We start from the raw sequence: 26,954 nt of genomic DNA, 5'->3' as shown, positions 1-26,954 counted from the left end.
ATTTTGATAAAACAATACTATTCAGGAACGAGCTTTTTTTCCCCCCCCCAATATTTCTATCCGGCCCTTCTCACCCGAAGGGATTCAGGGTGGCATACAATTGACAATAATTCGATGCTGACAAATAATTAAAATCAAGCAGCATATAAAATCAATTACAAACAATTAATACCATGTAAAATATAAAACATATGGTTACAATCCGTTCATCTAATATCCTCGTGCTTTAGCCATACAGGATAGTTTGACTAGTACAGGAGAACTGATGATGTTTGTAAAGTGGGGTGGCTTTATAAAGCAATCGGATGAATTCATGGAGGAGAGCGCTATATACATAGACATTGGGCAGGTGACTGATCGATTGAGCGATAGATAGATATGTGCTCCCTCCATAACTGCAGTTTACGTCTGCACATAGTGTGGCCTATAAGCCAGATGGACAGATTTGGCCACATTTTTGAGTCTAATGAAGCTCCTTCTCCAGATCCTCCTCCTCCTCCTCCTCCTCCTCCTCCTCCTCCTCCTCCTCCTCCTCCTCCTCCTCCTCCTCCTCCTCCTCCTCCTCCTCCTCTTCTGAACCTCATTGTAACCATTAACTAACTAATTAACACAAGACCTATTTATTTGTCTGTCTGCCTATCTATCTATCTATCTATCTATCTATCTATCTATCTATCTATCTATCTTCTATCTATCTTTATGTATTTCTTGTCTTCTCACTGTTTCCCTTATAAAGGATCCAATGTAACATACTTCCAATAAAATCAAGGTAAAGCTTTATTTACCTTGATCTATTTATTTACCCCCTGATGGCGCAATGGACTAAACCACTGAACTGCTGAACTTGCAGACCGAAAGGTCGCAGGTTCAAACCTGTGGAGCAGAGTGAGCACCCGCTGTTAGCTCCAGCTTCTGCCAACCTAGCAGTTCGAAAACATGCAAATGTGAGTAGATCAATAGGTACCGCTCCAGTGGGAAGGTAACAATGCTCCATGCAGTCATACCAGCCACATGACCTGGAGGTGTCTATGGACAATGCCGGTCTTTGGCTTAGAAATGGAGATGAGCACCAACCCCCAGAGTCAGACACGACTAGACTTAATGTCTGCGGAAAACCTTTATCTTTACCTTAAAGCTTTAAAAAGAAACCCCAGTTTGTACAAACATTAAAAATACACACAATTAAACAAACAATTCTGTGAAAAACACAAACTTATGAAGGGAGAAAAGACATTTAAATGATTATAATGGATGATAAAAGCACAGTGCCACTAAAGATACTTCTGCAAATAAGAGCTGAGATCCTATGACATTTTCCTTAAAGAAGATGGTGTCCACTTTGCCTCCTCAACAAACGTGACTCAAATGGCAATGGGACTAAGAGAAGAATTTCCCCTGAAGAGTTGAAATCTGGTGTGGTTTGCTTTTACATGTCTCCAAATGTTTGGGGGATCTCCAATAAGTGGCAATATATATACCGTGTTTCCCCGAAAATAAGACAGTGTCTTATATTAATTTTTGCTCCCAAAGATGTGCTAGGTCTTATTTTCAGGGGATGTCTTATTTTTCCATGAAGAAGAATTCACATTTATTGTTGAACAAAAAAATGAACATTTATTATATACTGTACAGTAGTTGTCATCACAAACCAGCATAACCAGACAAACTGTGAATCCTATCAAGGATTTCTTATTACTACCATTATTTCCATGTATATGGTACGTACATTTACCAATCCTGCATGCTCTGGTGTTCTGTTTGGTGGGCATGCTTCCAAACAAAAACTTTCCTAGGTCTTACTTTCGGGGAGGCCTTATATTTAGCAATTCAGCAAAACCTCTACTAGGTCTTATTTTCTGGGGATGTCTTATTTTAGGGGAAACAGGGTAGAATCCTTGCTTACTGGTCAACCAACTCTTACTAGTCAGATGTAAAGAACACATACCATACATGAAGATCATGCCAGAAGAAGGCATAATAAACTCCCAAATTACATTAGCAGACTTTTTAAAAAGTCTGCTAAACCTGAGAAATGAATGTAGCATTTGTACACTTGGTCCTTGCAATTCCACAGTGTCTTCCCAAGCCGAGATGCCAAATGTCTCCGGGTGAAGAAACAAACAAACAAAACAGAGCAGAGACTGGTTACAAACAAGGTGGCAATGCTGTTCTAAAGTCATTACCATAGTTAGGCAAGTGTTTTTCATTATAATGAGGACCCAGAAAGTCAAATGTGACTGTGTGGTATAATTACAGAGAAAAACCAAGCCTGGCACAGAAAATATTGATTATTTGTACAATGTTTTCAGACTGCAATCCTGTACTCATTTATTTGGGGATAAGTCTCAATTAAAGATACAGCGCTTCCTAATATGAGAAAACCTGGGCAAGATAACTCCATTAAAATGCAAGTGGCTATGCATTCAGGCTGCTATCTGGTTGAAATATACAGATGCAGGGCCAAAATGTGGGCAATATTCTGCTGCTAATGGTAGAAATGGAGCTGCACAGCCAGCATGTTCCTCTGTATTTTGCAGTACAATTCTCCAGCAGTTTTGAATGAATGCCTAGAGAGAGAGAGAGAGAGAGAACACCAACATCTGTATCTAATAAGAAGAGACATACGGTACACCTTCATTATAGAATTAATGCATTTAGAAACCACATGAACTGCCATGACCCAATCCATGGAATCTTGGGAGCTGTAGTTTGTTTATTTATTTATTTATTTATTTATTTATTTATTTATTTACAGTATTTATATTCTTCCCTTCTCACCGCGAAGGGAACTCAGGGCGGATCACAATGTACACATACATGGCAAACATCCAATGCCATAGGAACATAGAGACAGAGACAGAGACAGAGGCAATTTAACCTTCTCCAGCTTCCAGCTTCCTGAGGGTATACTTGATTCTGGCCACAGGGGGAGCAGCTGCTTCATCATCCACTGTGACACCGACTTCCTCATTCCAAACGCTGCTGGATGATTTTTATGGTGTTGTAAATTAGTTAAATTATCCTCCCCACATAGTGGTATCTAAATTTCCTACTTGATAGATGCAACTATCTTTCGGTTGCTTAGGTCAACAATGAGCAGGGCTATTTTTTATTTTAATAGTCGGGTGCTCACTCTGACATGGGCTGGCCTTGAATTCATGACCTCTTGGTCATGGTGACTTATTGAAGCTGGCTACTAACCAGTCTGCGCCACAGCCCGGTTTAGTGAGGCACCAGTATTATTTGGCAGAAAAGGCAAAAGGCCTAATGAAACTACAACTGTCAGGGTTCCATAGCATTAAGCCATTGCAGTTAAAGTGATGTCCAAATGCATTAATTCTGCAGTGTAGATGAGCCCATAAGATTGACTTCATCGGTATATGCTACTAATGGGATGAAAGACTTTGATTCCCAATCTTCTGCCTTCAAATGCAACCAATGAGAGTTTATTCCACACTATGCACCAATCGTAAACTACAAAGGTACTTTTGAAGCAATGAATTGCAGATCCTGGAACTGTACCAATCATCTATGTTTTTTCATATCCCCAAGTGTATACAAATTCTCTACACATGCTTGTAACTGGAAAGACATGTTGGGTTTGAGCATTGCTGTTCCCCAGTATCCGCTCTGACCATTGCTGAATAAATTGATTTATGTTTCTGCCTTCAACCTGTGGATGTTTATTGGATCAGATTGGAGCTCAAGCATTACAGCTGGACCTGAAATATTGGACAACAACAATTCCATCCTGAATAACTAATGCAGATTCATATTTCCAGTCTCTGAAGTTCATATCTTCAACTCACCCCTGAAGATCTCAGTAGCAAGGATGGACAAGAGACAATGTAGACTAGTGATTCTCAATCTGTGGGTCCCCAGATGTTTTGGCCTCCAACTCCCAGAAATCATAACAGCTGGTAAATTAGCTGGGATTTCTGGGAGCTGTAGGCCAAAACACCAGAGGATCCACAGCTGAGAACCATTGGTGTAGACTTCAACTTCAACTTGCAAGCAGACAAATGAATTCTTCTTTGATTGTGCTTTTTGTGCATGACAGGGGGTTGGACTAGTTGGCTTATGTGGTCTCTCCCATCTCTAGTATTCTATGATTCTATGATTCAAGTTGTACAGGTCAAGAGATTCATGAGAACCCTAGCTCTATCCAGACCATTTTCTACCAAAATGATGATATCTCAGGAGGCATCTCCACAGTAGAATGAATGGTTTGTTGCCACTTTAACTGCTATGAAATCTTGGTAGCTGAAATTTTACAAGGGTTTTAGCCTTCTGTGCCAAAGACTGCCACTATCAATCAAACTGCATTAATTCTATAGTGGAGATGTCAGAGAGTGAACATCAGTGTCTCTGGCTGGAATCCTGTTGGTGCAAAAGGACAGAGTAAAATCCCAGTATGCCAACTGAGATCACATTTTTCAGGATCTATGGTGGTGGTTGGAGGTAGAGAAAGATATCTCAATGTAGTTCCTCAACATCCCATTTCCATAGTCCTCACTTTCCAGGTGGGTCCTTGATGTGGAAGGCTCTCTGGGAAGGCAGCTTCGGAGCCATCAAATCATAGAACTGGAATAAGCCACAAGGGAACTGATTGAAGAACCTATATCCACATAAATTCTCCCTTGCCCTTCCCCAATTTTTGATGCAATTTTGGTCTGCAGCATCTATTTTCTATTTTTAAAGGGGATAATGAATAATACATGTTTATAGGATGCTTATCTGAAGAATGTGATGAACGTTCATTTCATCCTGAGCATGCGTTTCAGCCAAATAATTACAGCTATTTACTAGTGTGGGACACTGAGGAGGATGGATGGAGTATTGTAAAACAACAAGACAGCTTCATAAATTTCATTAATCCGGATGTCCTTCTTTTGCTAAGTTACAAAATTGTTCAGTGTCTGATTTACTGGGTGTGCCATAAATAAAATTATCCTCTTCTGTCTCCCAGTATTGGCTTTCCATATTGCTCCCGATAAATTAAAACAAATGATGCCACTTCAAAAAGTTCAGCACATTCTACAAACAGCGGTATTCAACGGTAGCAAGGAAAAGCAAAATGAAAGTGGTTGGAAGAGAAGACGTAATAGTTTAAATAAAAAGGTGGCACTGAAAGAACATGAGAAAGAATATGTACTTCTAAACAAATGTAGAAAGCTTCTAACAAGATAGCTTTCCCATAGTGGAAAACATTAGGACAACAAACAAAAGGCTACAGAGTAGGACGCTAATGGTGAATTTGGAAAGCCAAGGAATAGAAAGTGGATATTAAAGCAAATGGATGGACAAGAAAACATTCTATTTTGCTACCTTCTAAGACACATAGGAATAAATAGCACACCTTTACCTGAAGTTTGTAGATCACTGAAGAAAATGGTGCTATAATGCAAATCTTCCAGCTAAGAGTTCCAAAGCTTGGTATAACTGTTGGAAAGTCCTTTTTGGGGGAAGTACTTCATCATAAATTTGGAACATGTTCTGGAGCCAAGATGATCTTAAAAGAAGATCATTGAAGGTCTTAAAGCAGAGGCATGTCCAGATGAGAGAAAGCTTGGTCAAAATCATATAAAAGACTAGCTGTGCCCGGCCACGCGTTGCTGAAGTCTGGTGGTATGGGAAATAAAGTATTGAGGAATTGGTGGTAGTTAAGATAAAGGGTAAAGGTTTTCTCCTGACATTAAGTCCAGTTGTGTCCGACTGCACACTGAAGTGGATTATATGGCAGTGTGGAGTCAAGATAATCCAGTTCAAAGCAGATAATATAAGATTATAAATGGGTTATATAGCTGTGTGGAAGGGCCTTGAGTCTACACTACCATATAATCCAGTTCAAATCTGATAATCTGTATTTTATAGGCAGTGTGGAAGAGGCCTAAGTGAGGCCTAACTCTGCCTGTCCCCTAGGCTGAGTGGGTTGCTAGGAGACCAAGTGGGCAGAGCTTAGCCTTTTAACTGGCAGCAATTGAATAAAAACAATTATTCCTCTCCCTCTAATTAGGACTTTATTTTTCTTTTCTTTTTGTTGTATGAACGTAGAGGCATGGATGAGGGGTTGTGCTGCCAAGTTTAATGTTTCTGGGATGTGTAGTTTTGTTGTTTTGTCCTAGGCCGAAATTTCATTACCCTTTTATATATATAGATGGATGTGGAAAGTGTTGCTTTTTGAATATTTTTAGATTCTTGTCCTCATGAGTCTAATACGGCATGCAAGTAATGCACAGATATCTATGTCAACAATTCTATTCTTCTATGGAGGAACACCTAATTCAAGGTCTCCTGATAGAAGGATATCCAACCTCTGTTTAAAGGAGATACCAGAGAAGGAGATACCACTGGACGTTCAAGCAACATGTTCAACTGTTGAATAGCTCCCATTGTCGAGAAGTTCTTCCTAACATTTTGTGGGAATCTCTTTCAAAAATCAGGAGAATTGGTGTTAGTAGACTACAAGTTAAACATGAGTCAACATTGTGATACGGTAGCCAAAAATATCAATACAATTCTGGACTCCATCAATAGGAGTATAGTGTGTAGATTGAAAGAAATAGTGTGCATGTGTGTTATGTGAGTGTATGTACAATTAACTTCAGGTTGCCTGTTGACTTATGGAGACCTAATGCATTTCAAAGAAGTTTCTTTGCCAAGGAATACTCAAAAGTGGTTTTGCCAGTTCCTTACTCTGAAAATATGCTCACAGCTCCAAAAAAACATATATCCCAGAATATGTTAAGTCATATGGAATGGATATAGCTGTGGAGTGTGGATAGTTACATATGGAGGAAATCACAGCTGTGCTTGAATGCTAGTTGGACGCTGTCCACGTTCTTCAGCTGTGCTATGGAGATCAAAAAGACAATTCTCTAGTTTCTGAGACATTTCTTTATCTGCTCTTAGTAATCTACATCCCAGTATAGAATCCTATATGTGTGCACGTGCTGATTTGTGTGCAGGTGGGAGGGTATATTTATGGCTATGATGTATTGACTGGAATAGATTTTATTGTAAACTGCCATGAAATCTTCAAATAAAGGTGGGACAGAAATATTTTGAGACAAAAAATAAATGAATAAAGTTGGGTCCCAGTGTTGTGACTCAGCCTTTGTGTGACTCTGATGAGGATTCTGGGATGCAAGTGCATGATGATGGGATTCAGGTTCAGGATGAGTTTCAAGATGACTCTGATGGGAATTATGGGAATTATGGGATTCAGGTGCAGAGTGTTCCTGCTGTGGGAGATGAGGAGCAGGGAGGCTTTCCCATGGGAAGAAATGATGTTGTTTCTGATGATGGTTTTCAGGTGCAAGAAGCAGAAAGGGAGCGCGGTTCCCAGCCTCAGCCTGATAACACTAACGAGCCCTGTGGCCTTGAAAGTGATGAGGCCGCTTCTCTAGATCGGGCTAGTCGTTTGGAATTTCAGGGGTTGCATAGAAGCCTCAGAATAGCAAATAAGAGGGAGGTCAAAGGGCAAAGAAATACCTTCATGCTATGCTACCGTGTTTCCCCAAAAATAAGACAGTGTCATATTAATTTTTGCTCCCGAAGATGCTCTAGGTCTTATTTTCAGGGGATGTCTTATTTTTCCATGAAGAAGAATTCACATTTATTGTTGAACAAAAAAATGAACATTTATTATACACTGTACAGTAGTTGTCATCACAAACCAGCATAACCATACACACTGTGAATTCTATCAAGAATTTCTTGTTACTATTATTATTTTAATGTAGAACAATCTATGGTAAGTACATTTACCAAACCTGCATGCTCTGGCGTTCTGTTCGGCGGGCATGCTTCCAAACACAAACTTAGCTAGGTCTTACTTTAAAGGGAGGCCTTATATTTAGCAATTCAGCAAAACCTCTACTAGGTCTTATTTTCGGAGGATGTCTTATTTTAGGGAAAACAGGGTATTAAAACAGTCTGCTGAGAGGGAAATCTTCGTCAAAGCATTTCCTCGCTTGAATCAAGAACCAAGTCTGCTCTCCTGTATTATCTTGTAGCCTGGATGTATCCTCGTTTCTGGGACTTTGGCTTCTTTTGAAAGGACCTTGTTTCATGCCTAATCTTTCTATGGATTTGTTTCTTACGGCCTTGTTTTTGTAACTATCTTTTGGAACTGAACCTTTACCTTTTATGAACTATCTTTTCCCTATTTCCTAATAAACTACAAAAGACTACGTTCTGTGTGCAGCCTGGTGTCTTTAGCAAGGTGAAGCTAACCTGAGGTGCGACACCCGGGCTCAGATTTTGCTCTCTGCACCACTCTGCCTGGTAATTGGTACTGGTGTATTTGCTACATAAACTCTGCTTCCAAGCAAGAATGAAATTAGTGGGTATATTTTATTGGCTGGATTTAATAATGACTTTCCCAGAAGCTATTCTAATGTCTGGTTCCAGCAGGGCTCTCTCCAAGATTCCCCTTCCTCTGTCCTCTCTTCCTTGTCCTCCTTGTCCTCCTCCTTCTTCTCTTCCTCCTCCTCTTCCTCATCTTCCATCTCCCATTCCTCCTCCTCTTCTCTCCTCCCTTTCAGCAGGTAATCTCTCTATGACTCCAACTGCCTTTGGCTCTTTCTCTGGATACAATTAGTTCCAGAAATGAAAGCGCTTCTCTATCTGACACATTCGTTAGGATGCTTTTTAAAGCAGCACCCGCCTCCCTCCCCTGGAGTCTTCTGGGCTTGACAAGAGTTTTTTTTTTATAAATGTACCTGCTATTTCCAGTAGACCCATTCACATGTTGCTATTTGGGTCACTTCTGTACTCACCAGGCAGTAGATTTCCCCTGTGCGAGGTGACTCAAATTGTGCACACTAATTGGATTCCCATTATACTTTCCTAATTTACACAAAGAGAGTCAAGTTCATTTGAGTGGAGTGGCCTTCCGCTGGGAATTTTGGAAAGCTTATGGCAAAAGTTGTGTTGAAAGTTTTCATGCACTATGACAGGATATGGTCTGGGCACTGCACTACAACTCAGCTATGGAAGCCCATGGGGTGCCTTGGGCAAGTCACATTTTCTCAGCCCCGGAAAATCTTGTCTGAGGGTCACCATAAGTCAGAAATGACTTGAAGGCACACAACAATGATGGGAATACTTTTTCCTCAATAGAGCATTATCAAGTGAAGCAAACCAACTGGTATTTAAATGCTAATAGATGGAGGTGTGCTAATACAGAAATACAATTATCCACATAAATGCACTTTCAAAAACTAAAGGCAACAGTATGCTGGCAAAACGGAAACGTGTAGTTTTGCATAGCATAATGACAATGATTATGATTATGATGTTTATTTATACTCTACTTTCTCTCTCCACAAAGGAGTCTAAAAGTGACATAGCAGCAAGGAGTATAGAATCAGAGAGTTGGAAGAGACCACAAAGTCCATCAGTTTCAACTGACTGCCATGCAAGAAATACACAATCAAAGCACTCCTGTCAGATGGCCAATGCCATCTAGCCTCTGTTTAAAAACCTCCAGAGAAAGAGATTCCACCACCCTCCAAGGCAGCATATTCTACCTTCAAACAGCTCTTGAAATTCTTCCAAACTGTTAGATGCAATCTTTTTTGTGCAATTTGAACCCATTGCTTCATTGTGCCACAGTCTTCAGAACAGCAGAAAACTAGCTTGTGCTTTGCTACATGACTGACATGGCTAACCCTAAATATGATCCTTCCTTTTGTAATTCAGTTGTGCCTCACCAGATAGTCTCCACTGAGGAAAACATAGTGTGTGTTATCAGCTTGAAAGCTTGCTTGATAGTCTTATGCATTGTAGTTGGGCCGGTAAATCTAGCACTCTTTGGTGGATTCTATTTTCTTGTATTTTGCCGCAAGGCAAACATGGATACCACTAAATGTGCCTCTTCAGATATTCTGCACTAAGGCAGTCAGACAGGTGTGTTTCCTAATCTGATCACATTATTCCAAAATCATATTTGCATTTTCTCAGATGTCTGTACCTATGATCTTTGTTGCAGATTTTTGATTGTTATTGGTAGCAATTGCAGAACAATGGTGTCATAACTGCCAGGTTTTGATTTCCATTCACCTGCTCTGCTCCCCGTGCACTGATGAGACTGCCAACATTCCTTATTTTCTGGATATTTGGCTCATGAAGGACTTTCTTTTTATTGTGGAGCACTTCTTTCTTTCTAACAAAACCCAAGGCAGTTTAAAACGATTGATTGCTGTGGATTAGAAGAGTGAACTTTTGAACAGTGCTTGAAGAAATGGGTTAAAATTAGCCAGGATTTTGTGATTTTTGAAGCTTTGATTCAATCCTTCTGGACTAACTATATGTGTATATCTTTCATCTTCCCCCTTAGGATTTTTGTATGTGTGTGTGTGTGAAAAGAAGGAAAATGCAAGAAACAACGTTAATATACAACAAGAATCCCACCTTTCCAAATACCGTATATACTCGAATATAAGCCGACCTGAATATAAGCCGAAGCACCCAATTTTACCACAAAAAACTGGGAAAACATTGACTCCAGTATAAGCCGAGGGTGGTAAATTTCAGAAATAAAATTAGATACCAATAAAATTACATTAATTGAGGCATCAGTAGGTTAAATGTTTTTGAATATTTACATAAAGCTCCAATTTAAGATAAGACTGTCCAACTCTGATCAAATCATTATTCTTATCTTCTTCAATGTAAATGTGCTTATGTATCTTTTTAATAATAATAGAGTAAAATAATACATGTAATAATAATAATAATAATAATAATAATAATCATACAGGAAAATAATACAAGTAATAATAGAGTAAAATAATAAATGGAAGAAGAAGAAGAAGAAGAAGAAGAAGAAGAAGAAGAAGAAGAAGAAGAAGAAGAAGATGATCTGGGTGAAATAATAAATGTATTAATAATAATAAAAATAGAGTAAAATAAATAGTAGCAACAATAATAGAGAAAAATAATAAAAGTAATAATACCAATAATAATAGAGAAAAATAATAAAAGTACCATATATTCTCGAGCATAAGCTGACCCAAATATAAGCCAACTAGGACCCTCACCCGAGTATAAGCCAAGGGGGGCTTTTTCAGTCTTAAAAAAAGGGCTGAAAAACTAGGCTTATACTCGAGTATATACAGTAATTGCTTATGAATGAGGAAGGTTTCTGCAAAATGAGAGCCTTGTACAAAAGCACCTTTTTGGCTATTTTTTCATTGCTTACCTCTATCTCTAAAACTAGCAAACTGTTCTCTTTTTACCCTCTTATCTTCTGTGCTCCAGAACAGGGCCTCTTCTAGAGATGTGGTTTTCAATTAAAAAGGGAAATAATTTCATTGTGCTAAGAGCTATTTGACCTGGAGCCCCCAGTGGTGCAGTGAGTTAAACCTCTGAACTGCTGAATTTGCTGACCGAAAGGTTGCCAGGTTTGAATCCGGGGAGTGGGGTGAACTCCCGCTGTCTGTCTGTCTATCTATCTATCTATCTATCATCTATCTTCTCAATTATTTAACATCTACTCTTTTTTCCAATTTAGGAACCAGAGCAGCTCTTGAAGCTCTCCCATCAAAAGGGTCACCATAACCTGAAGCTGTCTTGATGGCACACAACAACATCAGTGCAGGGAGGTGTAATGCGAGGAGAAGGGTAGCAGTCAAAGACGGATGGGTTGCAGACAGGGGATCAAATCTTATAAACCACCCAATTATTTTGGGAAATGAGAAAATGCGGATCTTACCCTAAGCTGCTCTGTTCCCTGCTGAGTTTAATTTTCAGCCGAGGTCTTCCTAGCTGCCTTTTTGCACAGCCTCACAAGCTCTAATATCCTACCAGTGCAGTTTTTAATGTGCGTGGGTCAAGTCTAGTGCAATGCTATAGCTCATGGTTTTTGAGAAATTTGATGCATCAAATTTCTCTCATAAGTCGCTTCCCTGTGGTTCTCACACTAAGGGAGAAATCATTTAAAAAGATAAGGACAGGTCCTCTGGGGTTGCTCCTTTTAGCTTACAAAATATACTTTTTTGGGACTACAAATTTCTGGTGGAAGCTGTGTTCCAAATAAGTAAATTTTCAAAGTTTAACTATCAGCCCTCCACATTTGCGGGACTGACTTTCCAGGATTTGATTATTTACAAATTTGATTAAATGCTCTCTCTAATTATCTCCAGGTCTTTCAGTGCCATTTATGGTTAATTTCCTCCAAATATTGACAGGGAGTCACACCAGTAGCCCTAGTGATCTCTGGGTTCTCCAGTGCAATTTATAGTCAGCTTCCCATGTTTATGAGTCAGTACATGGTAGAAATTTATTATTTCCAATATTTCTATCCCACCCTTCTCACCCGAAGGGACTCAGGGTGGCGTACAATTGGCAACAATTCGATGCCGACACATCATTAAAAACAACAACATATAAAAATGTATTACAACCAGTTTAATACAGTATAAAATATAAAACATAAAACATATGCTTAAAATCCGTTCGTCCAATATCCTCCTACTTTATCCAGTAGTAGAAAGTAGTAGAAATTGAAAGAATAATGGAATTTAGTGAGAAAATGTATACAATCTATAGAGGAACTACATTCACACCCCCACCCTCTGTATATAGCTTTGCTGCTTGTAGAATTTGTACTTAAAATAGATATGTGTTCTAGTAGGATTATGATTTTTGGCAAGTTGAAAGTGATATGAAACTTTTGTTGGTTTACTTTTAGATGTAGTTTGTAGTAGTAAGCACAGAAAGGTGTGTACGTTTGGTGGTGTTGCTTTGGAGGTATGCTATGTTTTTTTCCGTATGCTTTTAGAAGTCGTTTTATGTAAAATATTGCATTAATTAAAACAATTAAAAATAGTTGCACACCATACAATAATGTATATACAGGTTTCATGGCACTCTGCTTACACACTCCTGAACTCAATGCATCCAATTTGTATCCACTGATGCACATGCCCAACCACATGCATAAGAGAACTTATCCAGCTGTACTATATTAACAGGATGATAGCCTTTAGGCTGGATTTTTAGGGATCTATCCAAAGTGCTGAACCTATTTTGTTGATATGACTCATTCCTTGCATTGGACCTTTAAAGTCTAAAGCTTATAAGGATTTCCCTGCAGTTTGACTCCATTGTTCCATGTCCTAGTCTTTGGAGCATCAGAAAGCAAGTTTGCTCAATTTATGCAAGTTACATTTATTTAGCCACCTTGAATACTGTCGCACCTCAGGTAAGCTTCACCTTGCTAAATACACCAGGCTGTACACAGGTTGAAGTCTTTTGTAGTTTATTAAGAATTAGGAACTAAATAGTTCTTAAAAAGCAAAAGTAAAGTTCCAAAAGATTGTTGCAAAACAAGGCTTAAAAGAATAATCCAAGAAAACATAAAGCATAAAACAAGGTTTCATTAATGCATGACAAAGTCCCATGAACATGAACACACAAGGCTGTAAGATAATCCAGGAAAGTGAGAACTGGCTTTTTGACTTGAGCAAGAAGTTGCTTTGACAAAGATTTCTCTCTCAGCACACCATTTTTAATACCCTTTGCATAGCATGAAAGCATTTCTTTGGCCTCTGACCTCCCTCTTGTTTGCTATTCTAACACTCCTGCGAATCCTGAATTCCAAATGGCCAGCTTGATCTAAAGATTCCATTTAGTCAAAGCCATCCAGCTCGTTAGTGTTAGCGTCTGTCTGCATGCTATCAGACTGAGAGCTGTCCTCCCTTCTTGAGTCAATTTGCACCTTGCTAGCTTCAGTATCATCAACACCATTCCCTGCCGTAGGTTTCTCATCTTCCACAACAGGAACACTCTGAACCTGAATCCCATAATTCCCATCAGAGTCTTCTTGAACCTGAATCCCATCATCTTGAACCTGAATCTCATAATCCCCATCAGAGTCACTCTGAGGCTCCAGCTGAGTCACAACAAGTTCAGGATTGAGAAAGGCAGGGTAGAAATAAAGTAAATAAATACATAAATACATACATTTGGACCACAGCTCTCAAAATCCTCCAGCTAGCATAGCCCACTACAACTTCCAGAATCCTCAGGCCACAGTGGTAGAGGGATTCTGAGAGTTCTATACTGTAAAGTAACATTTTCAACCTCCATGAATGAATTGTTGACAGCATTCCTAATGATCCATGCTCTTCCACTGAGGCTCATTTCCAGACCTAGACTGGGTGTTTGCATGCATGCATTGGGCGTGACATGTGACCAGTCTTGGCCAAGACCTTGTTTGAGGAGGGGAATGGATCACTGGTGATTGTCTCTGACCTTGGCTGCACAGGCAGTCTTGATGGATGATGATGACAAGTTTCCTCCTCTGCTGTACAACCCCAGAATACCAGAAAAGAACCCCACTCAGCTGCCAAGCCCGCCTCCATGCCTCACATAAGAAAAGGTTGCCGGCTTTTTGTTACCTTCATTATGCCATCTTTAATTTCATGGTTTTTCCCAGGGAGTCTAGACATTCCCCATTCTATTCAGAAAGCTTCCTTCCCACTCGGCTTCCACCCCATTAATCCCCTCACTCAGCTGGGAGCTGTTGACGTTCTTCTGTTCAGCCCCTGGTGAGTTACAGTCTCAAAGACAATGGCACAAACTCCTTGGCACCCTACTCAGCTTCCCATTCTATACTTCCAGACTTCAGTGGGAGGAAATGGTAAACATGATGTTTCTTTCCAGAAATAGTTTTCCCCTTATTTCTGCCACAGCTCAGCTCCCACGAACCAATGGTGCAATTTATCAAGTGGACCTTTATCCTTGTAGTTTCCTTGCACATGAAGCAGTTTTTCAGCGTCTCTTACCCTCGTCACAGAAGTGGGCCAAGTGTACCTCATGAGGCACAAATAGCCTTTCTTAGCCATTTTTCTGGTGGCTCTTCTCAATTTTTGGACAGTTATTCTACACCCAGTAGTCAGTGTAGTGTAGGGGCTTGAGCATTGGGCAAGGACTCTGGAAACCAGAGTTCATCTCTCTACTTAGCCATGGAAACACACTGGGTGGCTTTGGATGAGTCATACCCTTTCAACCTCAGGGAAATGTATTTATTTATTTATTTATTTATTTATTTACAGCAGGGGACTCAGGGTGGATCACATTACACATATTAGGCAAACATTCAATGCCTTTTAACATAGGACAAAGACAAACAACAACATAGCTCCGAGCGGGCCTCGAACTTATGACCTCCTGGTCAGTGATTCATTGCAGTTAATTGCACTGGCTTGCTCTCCTGTCTGCGCCACAGCCCTGGGCTAAACCTCTGCAGAAGATACCCTGACCAAAATATTGTGATAATTTCATTATAAGTTGGAAGTAACCTGAAAGTACACATGCACAAACCCCTTACATGTTTGGCCACACACCCCGGCTATTTTTGGTGCAGAATATTTCCCTTTTCAACTTGAAATAACTCAGTAGGTGAGAGCATTTGAAGGGTTAGGAATGATGAATGTGATGTGGACCCCTGCCCTTATACATAATTGTCTCTGCTACACCAGAAGATGTTGAGATTAGAGCAATAACTAACTTGCTCTGACAGAAGGCTCCTATAAGAGGTCAAGAAAGAGGTCCCTTCCTTCTCTAGGATTCAATAATTCTGTTATTCCCCAATGCAGTCGGAGGCATCTAGTGCAGAAAAGAATTACGGCAAAGTGTTTCTGCCTCCAATTGATGGCTTCCTCCTTGGATCTGAGCAGCTGGAAGCTCAAGCATCCAAGAGACACTCTCCACAAGATGTAACAGACACTGAAGAAACACCTCTGTCTTTTAAAGTCTGCTGAAGAGAGAAGAAGGAAGAAATTCTGGATTTTAAATAGGAGATTCAAGCACCTTGGCATCCAGAGACTGCCAGTGCCACCTAGAAGTTGCTGAGTGTCCTCCTTCTTTTCGGAGGTTCATGTTTTGATTGTGCCTTCAATGTTTTTGTGTTTTCTTTAAATTTCTTACCTCTAGCATGGCTATGTTTAATTACTCCTCATCTTGTCACTTTTTCACTTCTGGACTGATTGGGATTTTGTCCTCACCCTTCCTTTCATTCCCTTTTCTGGGCATGACATGGAATTCTCTTAACTGTTTTTGAGAAGATAATCTGCCCTTTTGGACACTTCCTACCTTTAGACGTAAAACACTATAGTGGACTATACCCTGTTTCCCTGAAAATAAGAAATCCCCAGAAAATAAGACCTAGTAGACATTTTGCTGAATTGCTAAATATAAGACCTCCCCCAAAAGTAAGACCTAGTAAAGTTTTTGTATGGAAGCATGCAGGATCGGTAAATATACATCATAGATTGTTGTACATGGAAATAAAGGTAGTAACTAGAAATAATAATAATAATAATAATAATAATAATAATAATAATAATAATAATAAAACTTTATTCTTGTATCCCACTTCCATCCCCCAGAAGGGACTCCGGGCAGCTTACACAGGGATAAGCCCAACAACAACATAAGTTTACATACAAACAGAAATTTAAAACAGTAATTTAAAAACAATATAGCAATAAAATATAATATAGAAATTCTTGAAAGGATTCACAGTTTGGTTATGCTGGTTTGTGATGACAACTGCTGTACAGTAGATAATAAATTTTCATTTTTAAAAAATTCAACCATAAATATGAATTCTTCTTTGTGGAAAAATAAGACATCCCCTGAAAATAAGACCTAGCGCATCTTTGGGAGCAAAATTTAATATAAAACACTGTCTTATTTTCGGGGAAACAGGGTAGGTGCATTCAATTGAGCACTTGCCAACCTTAAAGAGGGAAAAGATATATGCCATAGGGACATATGCCTCTGGTTGGTTGTAGCAGCTGGATTGACTTCTCTTGACTTTCTTCCATGATTTCTTGCACTGGTTTTGAGCCTTGGAGAACTACTTTCCATGAGTCTCTCCATGCTGCTTCCTAGTTACTCACTGCCCTATTAGCAGACAATATTAAGGAGGTGGTGACAAGTGGACATTTACATCAACTTCCTTGATTATGGAAATGAACTTGTGGTGGTGATCACCCTCAAAAGACACATTACAATCACCTGGAACCTTCTGGTCAGAAAGAGCCCTTTCCCCCCACAGTCATACATACGGACAGATCACATTGATACTTACTTCATTGAAATAGCATTTGGCCTGCTCTCATCACAAAAGATCAATTAGAATGGTTTTAGATTACAGCATCTTCACTGAATAACCCTCACTTAATAACCCCCACTGCACCTGGCTGTGGTGCAGGCTGGTTAGCAGCCAGCTGCAATAAATCACTCTGAACAAGAGGTCATGAGTTCGAGGCCAGCGCGTGTCGGGGTGAGCACCCAACAATTCAAATAAAAATATAGCCCCTGCTCGTTGTTGACCTAAGCAACCCGAAAGATAGTTGCATCTATCAAGTAGGAAATTTAGGTACCACTTATATGTGAGGAGGCTAATTTATGACACCAGAAAAATCACCCAGCCACCGTTGGAATGAGGAAGTTGCCCTCACAGTGGATGATGAAGCAGCTGCTCCCCCTGTGGCCAGAATCAATCATACCCTCAGGAAGCTGGAAACTGGAGAAGGTTTAAATTGCCTCTGCGTCTGTCTCTGTCTCTGTTCTATGTTATATGGCATTATGTTTGCCTTATATGTGTACAATGTGATCTGCCCTGAGTCCCCTTCGGGGTGAGAAGGGTGATATAAATACTGTAAATAAATAAATAAACATTGTTCTGAATCCATCTTGAATATACACAGCATTCCCCTAGCACTTCAGGTTTAACACAACTCAAATTTCTTCCCTGATTTATTACATTCGTAGTTCTCTCTTCCTCTAAGTGGTTCACAACCAACCCATTGTGTAGGAATGGAGAAATTGTGGTTTGTTGCCTCCTGGTGAGCTTCATCACTGAGTGGGACGTAAACCTACTGAGTAATCTTTTTTTATAAAGTTCTCTCTGCACTGTCTTTTCCATAATGGCACTTTAGTAAATGGAAAGCCTCTCCTTATTGCTTTCATTTCTGGCTGAAAAGCCATGTTTCCCATGATATGATTACAGGCCACCCACTCCACCCAGAGCCTCCATTCTGGCCATAAAACTGGGAAGCTGTCAGTATTCTGATCAAGGGAAGAAGAATCTGGCACAGAAAGTCTGTGGGAAGTCACTCAGAAATGACTAAAGCAAAGATATTGAGGATGGGACGGCAACTGTGCTGGTACCTGATGCCAATTTTCAGGTGTGAACAAGCCCGGCAGCTGTCAATGGCCTCCCTGGAGGAGGTCATCTCTAATAAGAACAAAGAAAAAGAACTCAGACAATCGCAGCTAGCTTCCTAAGGCCATGAGCAAGATAGGATTCTTTTCATCTCTTTGAGGTCTATTGACTAAAGCTGAAGAAGAAGAAGAAGAGCAGGAAAAGCAGGGGAGTTCAGGATATAAGAATAAAGGAAATAAATCCACCATTTGGGGGTGATTTTGATAACATTGTCTGTGTGCATTCAGAAGAAGACTTACAAGCCACTCTAAACATCTTCGCAGAAGCATATGAGAAGCTTGGCTTCTCACTGTACATCAAAAAAACCAAAGTGCTTTTCCAGCAGTCACCAGGCAATCCCTCTGCAATGCCAGAAATACAGCTGAATGGTGTAACATTAGAAATTGTTGACCATTTCAACTTCCTTGGCAGCCATCTCTCCACAAAAGTCAACATTGACATTGAAATACAACACCACCTGAGCTTTGCGAGTGCAGCATTCTTCCGAATGAAGCAGAGAGTGTTTGATGATTGGAACATCCGTAGGGATACCAAGGTGCTCGTTTATAAAACTATTGTCCTTCCAACCTTGTTATATACCTGCGAAACATGGATGGTCGACAGATGTCACACTCCATTCCTGGACCGATTCCACCAGTGCCGTTTCCAAAAAATCCTGCAAATCTATTGGGAAGACTGGCAGACAAATGTCGCATGCTGAGAGAAGCAAAGATCACCAGCATTGAAGTGATTCTCCTGTGACATCAACTCCACTGGACTGGCCACATTATCCGAATGCTTGATCACCATCTCCCAAAGCAGTTGCTTTATTCCCAGCTCAAGAATGGAAAACGGAATGTTGCTGGACAGGAAAAAAAATTAAAGATGGGCATAAAGTTAACCTCAAAAACTGTGGCTTAGACACTGAGAACTGGAAAGCCCTGGCTCTTGAGCGCTCTAACTGGAGGTCAGCTGTGACCAGCAGTGCTGTGGAATTTGAAGAGGCATGAATGAAGGGCAGAAAGGAGAAATGTGCCAAGAGGAAGGCACATCAAGACAATCCTGACCGAGACCGCCTTCCACCTGGAAACCGATGCTCTCACTGTGGAAGAACATGTGGGTTAAAAATAGGTCTCCACAGTCACCTATGAAACCACCACCAAGACACTACACTTGGAAGGCTATCATACTTGGACAATGAGGGATCACCTAAGCAAAGTAGGGATAAAAAAATCTCAAGCCCCTCATGCTAATTTTATTTTTGGAAATTAAATTGAATTCTGTTCTTGGGGTACAATTTTAGGGCTGGGAGGAGTGTGTCCTAGACTCCTAAGACTGGAAATGAACTAGAGCCATGATGAACGTGCCATTCTACAACTACAAAGTTTATATTTGCCTAAAGCAAAATGTAGCTGGAAATTTTTTTAAAAAAAACCTTCTGTGGAATTGATCCCTACAGTTCTAACGATCAGGTATTTATTTGCTTAAAATTGAGGTCATTGTGGACATTGTTGTGCTAAATTTCAACTCTCCAAAGCAGAAATCTGCAAGCTAAGCAAATGCAGGTTATTTGTATGATAATCACTGAGAATTGCAGATTGACATCGCTGGGGGTTCAATGATTTCCTTGTGGATTGGTGGGTTGTTGGGGGGGGGGGGGGAACTAACAGAGCAATGTTCACCTCTCACAGTAAAGCAAAGCAAGTCCGAGTAGTCAATCATTCTGACAAGCTGCTTGGTTGAGGCGGCAACCATTATTTAACATTGCAAGGAAGCGCTCCTCAGCTTTGGCGCAACTGCAAAGTTTTAGACAAAGAGAAGCAGGCTTTAACAGCCTGGAGATAAACAGACAGGTGGTGTAACATTTTTCATACAGAAACTCTGTGCTAAATGCTGCTGTCACCGATTAATCATTCCCCACGAGTCAGCGGCACTCTTGGGGCGAGAGATCTTCGGGGGTATTTCACAGGATGTCCATAAACATTTCAACGGCTCCAGCAGAATAGGTCAGGCAAACAGTGATGACAAATGGCGGAAGGGCTGCTGGAGAAGCAGGGCATCTATTAGGTTTGGAACAAATATCATTTTCTTTTTTAAAAAGCCACCCTTGAAATCCTTTACTTGTCAAGTGAACCATTATATGATTACACTACAGATATAGTTCAGGAAGGAGGCAAGGAGGGAGGACAATTTGAGATAGAGATAGGGAGGGAGGGAGGGAGAATCCGAGCTAAAAAATTATTTATTTATTTACAGTATTTATATTCCGCCCTACTCACCCCGAAGGGGACTCAGGGTGGATTACAATGAACATATATATGGCAAACATTCAATGCCATCAGATAAACAACATACAGTATAGACACACACAGAGGCAATTTTAACATTTCCAGCTTCATGAGGGTATGCTCGATTCTGGCCACAGGGGAAGCTGTTACTTCATCATCCATGAGTGACACCGAGTACTGTACTTCCTCATTCCTTTCCACGTGCTGCTGGTAGTTTTATGGTGTTGTAAATTAGTTAAATTAGCCTCCTGAATAAAGTGTACCTAAATTTCCTAGTTGACAGATGCAACTGTCTTTCGGGCTGCTTAGTTGAAAGCCAGACCCAAATACCACTTCTCAACATAGTCCCCATTGAAATCTAGGCACATCTCATAGCGATAAAGGAGTTTGGAAAGTCCTTCCCCACCAAACTTTGCCGCTTGGCTTGCGTCCTCAACCAGGCGGGCGTCCCTTCCCTCAGCTGTGCATGTGCATGCACTCAACTTTTCCCACACTCATCCTGGATCTCTCTTCTAAGGTTTTGCAAGAAGCACACCTTTCCTGTCCCAAAAAATGATTGCCATGACCTTCCTTGCAAACATGTTTATATGCCGAAATACAATCCCTGTAATTTCCTAGCCACCTTTGTCACTAGTCATGTAGTCAAGTGGATTTGACAAAATACAGTATAAAATTAATGTTTCAGCTGCTTTGAGTCTCATGTAAGAAATTAAATTGAGATATCATCATCATCATCATCATCATCATCATCATCATCATCATCATCATCGGTTTCTAAACTGAATACACACAGACACACAGACTGCATGAACTAGTATCCTACATCAGGGTTATGTATGTAACACACATATCTGCATACAGAGTTATATCTGAATTGTACTACACAGTCCCTGTGTTTAAACTGGCTGTGTTACACAGCTCAACCCAGCACCAAATGCACAACTGAACTTAAAATGTACATTGGAATTCTTCATGTGCATCCATGCACAATTAACATTTTCACATATAATGGAATCACATACGCCACTCTACTTTGTCCAGGGTGCACTTGTTCCCCATTAGAGAAAAATGCCCAACTGCTTCTCTAGGGAAACAGGTGCTTCTTGTATGTTATCTAGGAGTTATGAGCCAACTGCCACCTGAAATTATGGCTTAGAATGGCAAATGATTACTTAAGATACTAGGAAAGACTATGAAATTGTTAGGTATCACAACTTTCGAACTGTATTGTCTAGGGATGCATCTATAATGTTGAATTAATAGAGTTTGGTAGCACTTTGACTGTCTTAGCTCAATGGTGTAGAATCATATAATTGTAGTTTTATAATCTCTTTAGCCTTCTCCACCAAAGAGTTTTGGTGCTTCACCAAATTATAAATCTCATTAATCCTTAACATTGAGCCATGGTAGTTGAAGAGGTGTCAAAGTGCATTAATTCTACAATGTAGATGCATCCCTGGTTCCAACTTAAGACTTGTAGTAATGGGAAAAACTGTAAAAGTGTCCTCTTCATGAACAATCTGCCACCATCAGCACAAGTTCATTTTAACACAGCCTACTTTCTTTCAGTACTGGAAATTTCTGTTACAGAGCAAAAGAAGAGAAAGATGTGAGATACAGCTCTTCTAAATTTTACTGGTAATAAACTTTAATATTCTTTCCTGAATCAATTCCAAGTCATTTCTGCTTGCTTCTGTTTCTTTGCTCCTCTTTCCAAACACTCAACTGGTGATTGTGTCAGTTGTAATATTTTTTATTCTTTTCCATGAATAATTTCAATTATTAGCCTGAGCTTTCTTTGTGACCTCCAGTTTTATTGAATTCCTTTTTCATCCCCTCCTTTCTCCTTTTTCTCAAGTTTATGAGGAGAGATATCTTTGCTCTACGCAAATGCAACAGAAACGGTGGTGAAAAATCTGGTATCTTTGAGAAAGCAGGGTCTCCAGAACAGTTTCTAAGGTGCTGGGTTCAACTTATGCACACAAGTTGTTATTCATTTTTATACTTACAGGGGAGAACCGACAACAAGCATCTTTAACGATTTTTTTATACATAATACATAAATATGGAGAACCTTATACCCATGGTGTATACTTAACCATTCCCTTCGTAGGTTCAGTGTAATTTATTCCAAAGTATAGTGATTTCAACAAGGACTTCAGATAGAGAGTCCAGTGAGCCTTTGCTAAACAAGATCAACCAGGACAGAGTACATGCACTCCAGGTTGAAAACAAAGCTACAGAGGTTTATTATTTGGTTTATTGGCCAAATAGGATGCAAGTACAAGCAATTCACTTCAAAAGGTACAAGCATAAATTCTCAAAAAAATACATGACAACTTATACAGTTCTGACAGCTATTCAGTCATTTTGCTCCCTCCTCTGATTGTGCCCAGATTGCCCTCGAGTTCCCTTGATGTCACAGCCTGAAGGAGAAGTTTCTGATGGTGGGAAGAATGCCAGCTGGTGGTTGGACAGTTTAGAGACACCGTCCATTGTAGAGACATCCCTTTGGAGAACACAATCCAGTGGGAAATGGTGATGTGGATATGCTGATGAATCCCTGATTAACTCAAGTGTCCAGTTCTGTGTGAAACAAAGGTTGCAAGACCCAAGAGACAAAGGTAATGATTCCAGACAATCAAGATCTTGGCTGCTCCTATAGAGAGTTAATGAATAGAGAGTTACCTCACAACCTCTGAGGATGCCTGCCATAGATGTGGGCGAAACGTCAGGAGAGAATGCTTCTGGAACATGGCCACACAGCCCGAAAGACATACAACAACCCAGTTAATGAATTCATATTTGCTGAATCTGCTCTTCCATGGGAGTGGCAGACTCTCAGACTCAAGTTGAATGAACAAAAATCCTGAACTCATCTTGGTGGGAAAGAGGATCATCTATCTTCATACACACACAAAGATCTTGATATTTATCTGGTTTGGGAAACAGCCTGACCATGATCTCATTTCCCAAGGAATTATGCAAACTGAGGGTATAGAGAGGTAGCTACCTTCTAGATACATTTTGATACATTGCATTTGATACAGCTTATACATTGTATACTTTTAGGAATTGACACAGTTCATAAAAGATACAAGTTATACAAAATCATCAAATTAATATGGTTTGTTAAAAGGTTAGATTTGATATAGTTTTTAGGGTACAGCTAATTATTTATTTATTTACAGCATTTATATTCCGCCCTTCTCACCCCGAAGGGGACTCAGGGCGGATCACATTACACATATAGGCAAACATTCAATGCCTTTTAACATAGAACAAAGACAAACAAACATAGGCTCCGAGCGGGCCTCGAACTCATGACCTCCTGGTCAGAGTGATTCATTGCAGTGATTCATTGCAGCTGCTCTCCAGCCTGCGCCACAGCCTGAGCCCAGGTCCATTCTGGAACCTCTAGCAGTTTGCAACTTTGAAGCCATGTAAAATGTTTTAATAATAAAGAACAAATCATATATACCTCACAACCTCTGAGGATGCCTGCCATAGATGTGGGTGAAACATCAGGTGAGAATGCTTCTGGAACATGGCCATACAGCCCAGAAAACACACAACAACCCCGCAAAATCATACATTTTGCTCGGAGTCTCTTGGTAATCTATACACCTTTGGCAGCGGGGTTGCTGTAGCTTGATAACAAAAGTAACTGATGGGAAGTCATGGAAAAAAGGAGCAAACTTATCTGCTGTTCCAGGAATTAGAATACAATCTAATGGATTCCAATTATGAGAGAAGAGAATCCACCTAAACATGAGGAAAAGTCTCTCAACTGAAGGAGGTCTTAGATACTGGAACAGATTTACTTGAATGATGGGTTGACACTCACTATTTTGAAGTATTGCAATAGAGACTGGATAGGCATCTTTTAGGAGTGTGTTAATTGTGTATTTCTGCATGGCAATGAGTTAGAATAGATGGCCCTTTTGGCCCTTCCTCATTAGCCATTTTGGTCCTTACTCATTGGCCATATAGGAAAAGTTGACCAATGGGTTGACTGGAAACTAGGCTTGTGTATTTTGGGTGAATTGCTAACGGTTTCTGCTTGGGCATTTTCATTTTACATCCTAAAAAACAGTTCTTTCCGGCCCATTGGTGGCAATGGGGAACTTATGAGCCTTCTCTTTCCCTTGGGAGCCTTTCCTTTCTTCCCTTCAGCAATGGGTTAAAAAAGCATCCTATCCAGCCCATTATTGGGGGGGGGGGGGGTTCCCATAGGCTCCCCTTCCATATCCTTCATTAAGACCTGGATTTTAAAATGCATCAGAGTTCCCACTCTTAAGTTTCTGGATCCTTTCCCTGTAGAGGAGGAGACCAGGTTTAATGCTTCTTAAAGCTGTTCTACTTTAGAGGAGAGGCAGGCGTGCATGCTTTCTTCTCTCCCAGCACCAGCAGCATGCCATGCAGCTTTCCAAGATATTTTAAAGAACCCTGGTGGCGCAGTGTGTTAAAGCGCTGAGCTGCTGAACTTGCAGACCAAAAGGTCACAGGTTCGAATCCAGGGAGCGGAGTGAGCACACACTGTTAGCTCCAGCTTCTGCCAACCTAGCAGTTCGAAAACATGCAAATGTGAGCTGATCAATAGGTATCGCTCCAGCGGGAAGGTAACGGCACTCCATGCAGTCATGCCGGCCACATGACCTTGGAGGTGTCTACGGACAATGCCAGCTCTTTAGCTTAGAAATGGAGATGAACACCAACCCCCAGAGTCAGACACGACTAGACTTAACGTCAGGGGAAATCTTTACCTTTACCAAAGGAAAAAAGAATTATGACCTGGAGCTCAGTGGAGCTACCTTAAAAATCCCCTCTCTTGCCTGCAAGGCTGCAATCTCTTTTCTGCTAGGGGTTTTGCTTCCTTAAAGCAGTTTCTACTTTGTATTCTAGAGGAAAAGTAGGCTTCTATTTTTTTTTTTGCTGGGATTACTATTATTAATAATATTGTTTTAGAAGTATTTCCTGAAGGAGAGGAAGCAGAGAAGAAAAAGAAGGTAAACGGATGACTCTCTATCTCCAAGCCCCCAAACACATGTGCTGCACTCCACCCGCTGTCCCCCAGGTCCCCAACTCCCAATGAGTCCCACTAAATAAAAAGAATCAGGAAAATAAAGGAAAATCTAAAAGATTAAACTGTGATGCCCAATGAGGGAGGAGGAGCCAAGATTGGCTCCCACTTGCTTTCGTGTTGGGTGGGTTTTTGTACCAAAAGGACCCTTACCATTACGGGCTTCTGGAGGTACCAAAAGTACCGAAGGAAACGGAATCAGCGCACAGGTCTCCCAGAAACCACTAAGCTTCAGAATGCTATGACCATCTGATTTTGCTGTGTGTTTCTGATTTTACAATGTATTTCCTTTTTGCTTGTCTACACTGTTTTCAGTTGATGTTCAAGTCCTTCCAATTAGTGACGTGGTGCCCTGGACCAGTCCTGGATTCTCATGACCATGTGGATGAACCCAGTATCTGCAGTTCATGTTTCAGATTGTTTCTTTGTTACCTCTTTAGTGAATATGATTTCTGGGTGAAGAACTTCTCCCACACAACTCCACCATCCTATCTGGTTAAAACATCTTTCAATACAGCTCACATTGACCTCCCTTGCCATCACATTGCTGTAATATAATTAAAACCATTGGCCTGTAATTTATACACTTTCTTTTGTTCACTTCCTTTGACTGAGTAATTGGTTATATTCCCATTTTCATCTTGCTGTTGGTAAGTCTAGGGTTCCTTGCAATGAATCCTTCTTCTTTAAAGCTTTAATGCTGTAAATAGAACAACGGGATTCATCAAAGTATTCTTCCTCTAACCACAAGGAATCTTAACTCATTTGGGGTCAACATTTCTTGTTTACTAGCTTCACAGACACTGCTCTGAATAAGAATACTTTAATATGCATAGTTTATGTGGATGAATTATGGCACTGGTGATTTCCTGGGTTGCTGTTTTTAAAGAAAGGTTTTAGTTTGAGATTTTCTTTTTCAAAATAAGCTGGAAACTACAGTGTGTCCTGCTCTTTCTGTTTTCTCTTTTGTGAGTCTACTATGTGACTCTCACCACCCATCTTTAAAAAATCCTCCCCAAAAGTACAAACCCATGCCTCCCAGGATGCAGTTCTGCATTAACTGTAATTACTGTTTACCCTACAGCCCAACTTTAAAAAAGTAGCCATAAGTAATCATCAAACACTTTGAATTTTGTAAATATGATGATGTGCTGATTATGAAACCATCTACACTGCAGAATTATTGCAGTTTGACACCACCTCTATGGTTCCATCCCAGAGCTCTAACAGTGAAATATAAATATCTCACAAGAGTACAAATCCCAGAATTTGATGCCACTAAGCACTTACATGAGAATAGCCATGTTTATAAAGTTCTTGGACCTTGTAAACAACATAGCTCTCCCCATGTAAG

The 26,954-nt window shown here is 40.3% G+C and overlaps 1 long non-coding RNA gene across 1 annotated transcript; it reads left to right on the top strand.

Annotated features, from left to right (window-relative positions):
- The first annotated feature begins 21,302 nt into the window (after nt 1–21,302).
- LOC134298760 (uncharacterized) lies at nt 21,303–26,182 on the top strand. The gene is made up of 2 exons (XR_010005849.1): nt 21,303–22,155; nt 22,914–26,182. It is a non-coding gene; the product is annotated as an uncharacterized LOC134298760 (long non-coding RNA).
- Nucleotides 26,183–26,954: the final 772 nt, after the last annotated feature.

This window comes from Anolis carolinensis, chromosome 4 (genome assembly GCF_035594765.1).
Source record: "Anolis carolinensis isolate JA03-04 chromosome 4, rAnoCar3.1.pri, whole genome shotgun sequence".
Taxonomy (NCBI): domain Eukaryota; kingdom Metazoa; phylum Chordata; class Lepidosauria; order Squamata; family Dactyloidae; genus Anolis; species Anolis carolinensis.
The sequence above is the reverse complement of the archived record's forward strand: the minus strand, read 5'-3'. Positions and strand labels throughout refer to the sequence as shown.